This window comes from Macrotis lagotis, chromosome 7 (genome assembly GCF_037893015.1).
Source record: "Macrotis lagotis isolate mMagLag1 chromosome 7, bilby.v1.9.chrom.fasta, whole genome shotgun sequence".
NCBI lineage: Eukaryota > Metazoa > Chordata > Mammalia > Peramelemorphia > Peramelidae > Macrotis > Macrotis lagotis.
In genome coordinates this window covers 8,387,819-8,396,539 of record NC_133664.1, presented here as the reverse complement: position 1 = coordinate 8,396,539, position 8,721 = coordinate 8,387,819, and positions in this window count along the sequence as shown.

Genomic DNA, 8,721 nt, shown 5'->3' with positions numbered 1-8,721 from the left:
AGGGACGGGGGCAGCGGCTCCTGCTGAGTGGACAAGGGGGCCCTTGGCGGCTGGGCGGCGACTTTGTCTCCGTGGTCACCGGAGCTGGCGGCTCTCTGGGTGCTTTGCCCTCAGGCCTCTGGAGTAACTCAACGGGCCTCAGGTCCCTTCTATCCCTGGCGGACAGAAGTTAGGCGGCTGGCCCCCAGTCACACAGCTGGGCAGTGTCAGACTGGCCTTCCTGACTGAGTCTTCGAGAAAGCAACGGTTCTTTGCTAAGAAAAAGAGCTAACTGCTGGAGAAGTGAGTTCCAAGAGGGCTATGGGAATATGGACCAGCTTCTTTCCCCGTCCTCTACTTTAGGTTTTCTCACTGGAGGACCGGACTCAGGTCCCTTTTCCAACTTCAGGTCACTGTTGAGAGAAACAAGTGAGAGGCTCCCAGACAACAGGGCAGATGGCAGAGGAAAAGCCAGGAAAGGAGCCTGCGAAGGAGGGGACAGGGCTAGGAGGAAGCGCAGAGGGAGCAGGGTCCTGAAATCTGCAGGGGGTCCTGTCCTGGAAGAGAAGAGCGATTATCGCAGTGTCGAAAATGGCCCGGGTTTGCATGAATGACATCCATCTATCCAGGACAAGAAGAAAAGCTTGCCTCAAAGACCCTTGGTAAAAGTCTGGCGGCCAGCGTTTACAAGGAACTAATGCAAATACTAAGGCGAAGAGTCTTTCTCTAACACATCATTTTTAAGGAAAAATGTTATTTGAGTTTTACAATTTCCCCCCATTCTTCTTCCCTCCCCCCACCCCTACAGAAGGTATTCTGTTAGTCTTTACATTGGTTCATGATATACATTGATCTCAGTTGAATGTGATGACAGAGAAATCATATCCTTAAGGAAGAAAAATAAAGTATGAGATAGAAAAATGACCTAATAAGATAATGCTTTTTTTTTTCTAATTTGATGGTAATAGTCTTTAGTCTTTGTTCAAAGTTCATATTTCTTTCTCTGGATACAGATGGTATGGCAGATAACCCAAAATCATCCCTGGTTGTTGCACTGAAGGGATGAGCAAGTCCATCAGGGTTGATCATCACCCCCATGTTGCTGTTAGGGTATACAGTGTTTTTCTGGTTCTGTTCATCTCTCTCAGTATCAGTTCAGGCAAATCCCTCCAGGCTTCCCTGAATTCCCATCCCTCCTGGTTTCTAATAGAACAATAGTCTAACACATTTTTAAAAAATGACCATATGAAAATGTGATCTAAATCATTAATAATGATAGAATGAAAATCAAAACTACTTTGACTTTTCACAGTCCACACCACAAACTGTCACAGTTGACACCCCCCCCCCAATAGTCAGCATGGAAGGGACTGTAGGAAGTCATATACACTTGCTGTTCTAACAGCATTATCATTTAGACCATATTTCTCCCATTTTCTCCATAAGAATGTTTGAGAGACTGTTCAAAGTCTTTCTGAAGTCCATGAGATGCTCCATTTATGGTGCTCCCACGATCTGTCCATCGAATACTCTTTGAGTTATGGGTCAGCCAAAAGGTAAGAACATAGCTCTTGATGAACATAACGGTTAGGCCATAACACATTTTTATCAAGGGAGAATAAAGCAGGAAAAATGGAGAATATTGGAGAGGTGTATGACTAGCTCGTGTGCTTCATTGAGATCCATGCTGTGTGAACTCTAGAGAACCACTCCAGAATGTTGGACAGACCCCCTCCTGGAAGGATTTACTGTAGGACAGAGAAAAGAGGGCCACAGGATGTCTTCTGCACTATTCCACATACATCTATTGAGTAGTGTGTATAACAGTCATTCTATGAGCATTAATTAGGCATTGTGTTAAGAGTTAAAGATACATAAAAACTCAAAAGATAGTCCCTGATCTCAAGGAGTTCATAGTCTAATTGGAGAGACACAAAGACAAAAACAGAATAGTCCCTGCTTTCAAGAAGTTTACATTGTACATGGGGTAACGTGTCCACCAAATAAGTAAAAACAAAGCAATTTCAAGAGACATTGGATGCTCACCATTGCAAGGAGAGGGAACAGTGAGTAAAGGCTTATGTAGAAGGTGCCAGTGAGCTGTGCTTTGGAGGAAGGTGGGCAGTCTACAAAATAGAGATAATGAGGCATTTGGAGGGAACACTCACATCAGTCAAAAAGAACCCAGATCCACTGGCAAGGATTAAAGGTCAAAATACCCCTTTAGTTTAGTGCTTTCACAAGGGAGATTGTTTGGTAGCATTGTTCTCAATGGACTTATGGTAACTTCTGTGGAGAAGTTGTTCTTCACCAGCCATCAAGAACATAAAGAGGGGATTCCTGTAGAACCCCAATAGCCTTCTCCGCTTCTCAGAAACTACCCTTTCTTCCAGGAACTGGAGGTGGTGACATTAGCAGTATTCCATCATGCCCATCACTGTTGCATGACATTATGACATGTTTCCAATCCAAGTCGTCCTTTCTTGGACAGGTTTTCCTTAATCTTGGTACCATTCCCTCCCAAGTCAACCTTCACCCCAATGCTAGGTAGCCCTGAGACTTTTGCCATTGCCTCCTCTCTCCCAAAGAAAGGGGCTGGGAAACTTTAAAATGCATTCCAGCTAAATTTTCTTCTCATCAATTTTTTTTTTTAATTCTTTCTTCTTATATTATAAAAAAAAAAATTGGACCTGTGCCCAGACCTGGAAGTACAGCTGCATTTTTTGAATTAATTAAATACTCTCGAACTTTTCACAGTTTCTATCAGTAACTGCAAAGGATCTTAAAAAAGAGCATTCATTCACTAGAGGAATGTGTTGTGTAATCCAGCTTCATGTAGGTGGTCTGGAAACCACTTAGTGAATTTGTGTATTCAGCAAAGGTGATCACTACAGGGAAAATGCCATTTTGACAAAAGTTAAGTCCTCTAAGCTCCCTAGAGCATCATTGGAAATCAGAATTGCTGTGGTGTAAGAGAAGGTTACATAACCCACCACACCTCCTATTGTATTGCCAGTCAAGATATCCCATCTTGAGTGTAATTACATCCAGTGGATGCCTCTTCCATCAGCTTTGTTGACTTTTGTCATGCTCAGTATCAGAGCTTTGGTGCTGATTCTATCTTTCAGGGAAAGAAAATCCCCCATTTCCGATCTCTGACATGTACAAATTGATGACTCAACAGATCACGGATCACGTGCTCACTTGGACACCCATCTGCCTTGGCTTGGCCCCTGCTGGGGCTGACAACCCATGCCATCTATGACTGTTGTCTTTTTTTTAACCTGATCTCTTGGCTTTTTCCTTTTTTTTTCAAATTCCATTGTCTCTCAGAAATCAGATATACTGGCAGAAGGAAGTCACTTGACAAAATGATCTGTCAAAGACGTTATTACTTATGGAACCCTGTCATTTTTTTTCTATTTTAGAGTTTTATCTTCCACAGTTCAAATTATTCTCCCACTGGATGTTGCTTTTATTTTTAACCCTCCCTCTCCTTATTTTTGCATGAGATTTTTTTCTCTGAGCAAAATAGTTTTGATTTTTTTAATGTTATTTTGTTGTTTAGATAGGGATCAAATAAATACAGCCCTGCAAAACTATGGTAACATAACAAGTTCATTCTTTTAAGAGCTCAATTTAATTGGTGGAATGATCCAGAGGCACAAGGCTGGAGTCCTTCCTCAGGAAGAACCACCAGATACCTCATGACCTAAGTATTGGGCTACAGAACTTCTGATCCCAAGTCCCCCCCCTCCACCCCCAAGCACCCATCTACCCAGTGAATTGTTTCGGGGTCCTCAGAGTCAAGAAGACCTGGTTCAAATCTTGCTTCAGACATTCACTTAGTTGGGTGAGCCTGGCAATTCACTTAATCTGTGACTCAGTGACCCCATCTGTAACATGGGGATAATAAAAACACCTGTCTGAGAATTGTGAGATAACATATGCAAAATGCTTTGCTAACCTTAAAGCCCTGTATAATTGCTTAAAATGTTAAGAGACAATGCTCCTAGCCCATTACATGCTGGAGGGAAGGCGCTACAGAGATGGTTACAGGGCTCAGCTCCACTTTGAAAACAAGGAGTGGCTCTTTCTGCCATGGCTCAGGGGGCAATTGGAAGCAGGGTCAGAAATCTGGAGATGGGGGAGGGCAGTGAGGCTCTTCTCAGGGCTGTGTTGGTGGCAGCTTGGTAGAGCTTGGTAGAGCTGGGAATGGAGGTCCCTCCTTTGTCCATAAGTGTTTCTCCCTTCAGTGATGTCTAGTGAAGGCGTGGGGCTGTTGGGAACAGAGCTGAGGGTTTAGGGATCCTTGCTCTACCCAGGACTCTTGGGTTCTGGGTTCTGGGTGTCGACACCTCTGATGAGAGTTTGCCTTCCCCAGGGCAAGGCACCTTCCCTACTTTCATGAACTCAACTTGCATTTACTTCTCTTCTCAACAAGCCTGTGGGGTGGAGGTCCACCTTCTTAAACAGGAAAAACCTAAAGTGCAGAGGGTTGGGCAGACTTGGTCAACATGTGGCAGAGGTAGCCCTTGAATTCTATTATTCCTGACTCTGGGATCATTTCTTTGTGGATGGCACCAAACCGTGTACTTTCAGGCTGTAGAAAAGGACAAGAAAGAGGATGACTATGTAATGAGGCAGTCACCCCTCTTGTTCTTCCAAGCTTCATCTTAAAGTCAAGAGTCCAGGTTCTAGAAAGAAGTGACAACAAAATGGGAGCTTTGACAGGATCTCAGACATGAAAAGCCTTCATTTATACCACTCAAGGCCCAGTCCGGAGAGGCTTGGAGTCTCACCTCCAGAAGGCTGGCCATATGGGACCATTTCTTTTCACATAAAGAAGCACAAGAAGCCTGTCTCTCATTGTCATTCTCTAACTTCTTTTTGTCTCTGTCTCTGTCTTTTTTGGTCTCTTTCTGTGTCTCTCTGGCTCTATCTCTGACTCTATCTCTTTCTGTCCCTGACTCTGTTTCTGTCTCTCTCTCTCTCTTCTCTCTGTGTCCCTGTCTCTCCTCTCTCCTTTCTCTTCTTAACATTTTTTAATTAACAGGAATTTATTTTTTTCCCTCACATCCCCTCTCCTACTCTGTACACATATATATCCTGCTGACTGTCCCGGATACCTTGGCAGAAGTCTGCATGTCCACAGCTTCCATCCCTATTAGAAGTTCTGCCTATGAGAAGTTTTCATAAAGACTGTCCCAAGTCCTGGGCAAGGCCCTGCCTCTTACCCCCCCCCCACACACACAGTCCTTTCCCCCTTCTTTACTTTATAAGAACAGCAAAACAAAGTAGCCTTTATGTAGGTTTACTTTACAGTTATCCTCTTATTTGATTCCCCACAATCCTGTGAAGTGGGCACTAACAGAGCAAACTGAGGTTAAGGGTAACTTGCTCCTGGTCATCCTGTAAGGCAAGGTCACACACTTGTGGAGATGATAGCTTTAGATCAGTGGTGTCAAACAACAAGCAAAGCAGCTTCAGATTGATTTATAAACCACAAATTAGCATCCTCTATACTGCATTGCATTGCATTTTAATTTATTTGTTAAACATTTCCCAAGCACATTTTCATTTGGTTTGGTTTGCATGCAATGGGGACTTTTGCAGGAGAGTCCAAAGCCCCAAATTTGAGGCAGCTGCTGTGGATGATGCTACTCTCTAATTGTCATCTAACTTTGTTCAGCTTTTCTGTTTCCATATGGATGTTTCATTCAGAAAACTGGCCATTCTCAGTGGACATTGCCCTCTTAAGGGAACCAGTTCCCTTCTCTGCTCTCTTCTTAAAAGAGGGGTACATCAACCGGAGTCAGGTGTATAACCCAGGTCTTTTCCTTAACACTTTTACTAGTCATAAAGTCCCTGATTGACTTTGATCAACCCAGTCACTGTTCTTGACTTTCAGTTTTTCCAATTGCAAAAATGGGAGAGCCATACTAATGACTTCCATGGCACGGTTCCCTTTCAATCTAAATTCATGTGTCAAAGACCCTGTGGATGTGGACAAGTCATTTACCTGCCCTGGATATCAGTTTTTTATCTGCAGAATGGGGGGTGGGGTGGATGAATGGGTTGGATTTGATGGTCTCTGAGGCCCCTTCTTTGAACTTGGCCAAGAGAAGTAAGTTAAGAGGTTAAGGAACTTTCATTATCTATCAAATAGGGGTAATGAGTCCTAGCTTTCTAACCTCACAGGACTTGGTCAGGAGAAATGAAAATCTATTCAATAAGCCTTTATTAAACATCTACTATGCATCAGGCTCTGTGTAGTTGCTGAGGAAACCAAGGCAAAAATGAAATCATCCCTGCCCTCAAGAGCTCACAATACAGTATACGAACAAGCAAAGATGCAGATTCCAGTCATCTAAAATGGCAGCATCCAAGTGACTGAACCCAAGCAGGCTCCTGGGAGAAGACATTCTATAAGGACCCATCATGTGGAAATAGCTTCTTTTGATTGGTTTTCCATCGGAATATCTTTGAATCTATCTGACTGATATCAAAGCAAAAATATCTATTTTTCCAGTGGTGTCCAGGGATGAAAATTTCATTCTCTCCTGAAATAAGCTAGCCAGGGAAGGTCCTCTTTCCACTCACTTTGACTCTATGGTCACAAGACAAGGACTTGGGGTTTGGATCTATTGCCTTTGTTCTTTTCTAGGTGTAAAAGATGGAATACTGGACCTCAGAATTTGGACCATGCAAACCCATTTACCCATTAGGGAAACCCTGAGAAGTCAAGGGGAGATACGAGTCAAGGAAGGGAAACACTTTGGACTTGGTGGAGCTAAATGCTCCATAAGAATTGAGCTAAACCTGAGGTACCACTTTACACCCATCACATTGGCCAATATGAGTAAAATGGAAAATGATCAATGTAGGCGAGGATGTGGGAAAACTGAGACACTAATGCATTGTTGGTGGAGTTGCAAACTGATCTAACCTTTCTGGAGAGCAATTTGGAATTAAGCACAAAAGACATTAAATTGCATACCCTTTGATCTGGTAATACCACTACTAGATCTGTATCCAAAGAGATGATAAAAAAGGGTAAAAAGCCCACATTTACAAAAATATTTATAATTTTTTTATATTTAGATTTTTTACCCTTGGCAAAGAATTGGAAATTGAAGGGATGCTTATCAATTGGGGGAATGACTGAACAAATTGTGGTATATGATTATATGGAACACTATTGTTCTATAAGAAATCATGAGGGATGGGGCTTCAGATATGCCTGGAAGGATTTCCATGAATTGATGCAGGATGAAATGGGCAGAACCAGAAGAACATTATGCACACTAACAGCAACATGGGGTGAGGGTCAATGATGTTCATTTCAGCAGGACAATAGTCAAAGACAATTAAAAAAAAAACTTGTGATGGAAAATAGCATCTATAGCCAAAGAAGGAACTGTGGAGTTTAAATGCAGACCATATCTTCAATTTTTACAAGTTGTCTTTTGTACTGTATTTTTTTCCTTCTCTAATGTTATTTTTTCCCATTTCAATTTGATTTTTCTTTCACAACATGATTAACATGGATTTATGTTTGACATAGTTTATGATACAGGGGAAGATGAAGAGAATTTGAAGGTAACAGAATTTGGGTGGAGAGGTAAATTGACTCTTGAGATGTAAATTGACTTGAAGTAGAGAATCAGGATTGTAACAGAAATAATTATAATCTTGGGTGAGGACCCTCCCCATTCTTAAAGTATCATTGTTTAATGTAAAATTTGTATCCGGGGGAGCCTAGGCTAGGTGTCGAAGTGGCTAAAGCACGGGCCCTGGAGTCAGGAGAGTACTTGGGTTCAAATCAGGTCTCAGACACTTAATAATGACCTAGCTGTGTGGCCTTGGGCAATCCACTTAACCACATTTGCCTTGCAAAAACAAAAAAAAAAAAATTGTATCCTGATCTCCTTGAGCTTTACCCTCTCCCTAATTCTGGGTCCAGAAAGGGAGTTCATCTTTTGCTGTCAGGATGAGAAGCAAGGCATAAAAACCTGGGTTGGACCCTGGTTCAGGGCTGGCTCAGTCTTCTCTGACCATGGACCAGCCAAGCTCCTTGGCTATTCTCTCTCTCTCTCTCTCTCTCTCTCTCTCTCTCTCTCCTCTCCTCCTCTCTCTCTCTCCTCTCCCTTCCTGTGTAACCTTTTAAACAAATTTTTGTTTTATTTCCACCCATGCTTTCCCAGGCTGAATAATGATTCTTCACAGGCAGAACCGAACCCAAGTAGCCAGCGGCTGAAGTTATACATGTATAACCTATATTATATTACTTTCTGTCAGGGAGAGGGAAAGGGAAAGGGAAGTGAAGGAGAGAGAAAAATGAGAAACTCAAAACCTTGCAAAAAATGATTACTGAAAACTATCATTGCATGTAGTTGGAAAAATAAATAAAAATATTTTTTAAAAGAGATGAATTAAAACTCTGAACCAAATCTCTTTCTCTTCCCTAGAGAACAAGGTGGGGTAGAGTGGGGGTGGGTTATACCCCCCAAGGGTGGAGCAAGATTATCTATATGTCTTTTTTCTTTCCCTATCTTTTGAGGTAAATGTTTCTTTCTAAAGCTAATCTAACTGTTAAGTGGTTCAATAGGTCCACTTTCTCCTTTCCTTTCTATTCACTTTTCTCTTTTCTCCACTCCCTGATCCCTGGGGCACACCTCCCCCTCAGTAGACATCCAAACCTCAATTCTACTCCCAAAATTCACCAAGCAGAGGGTCCAC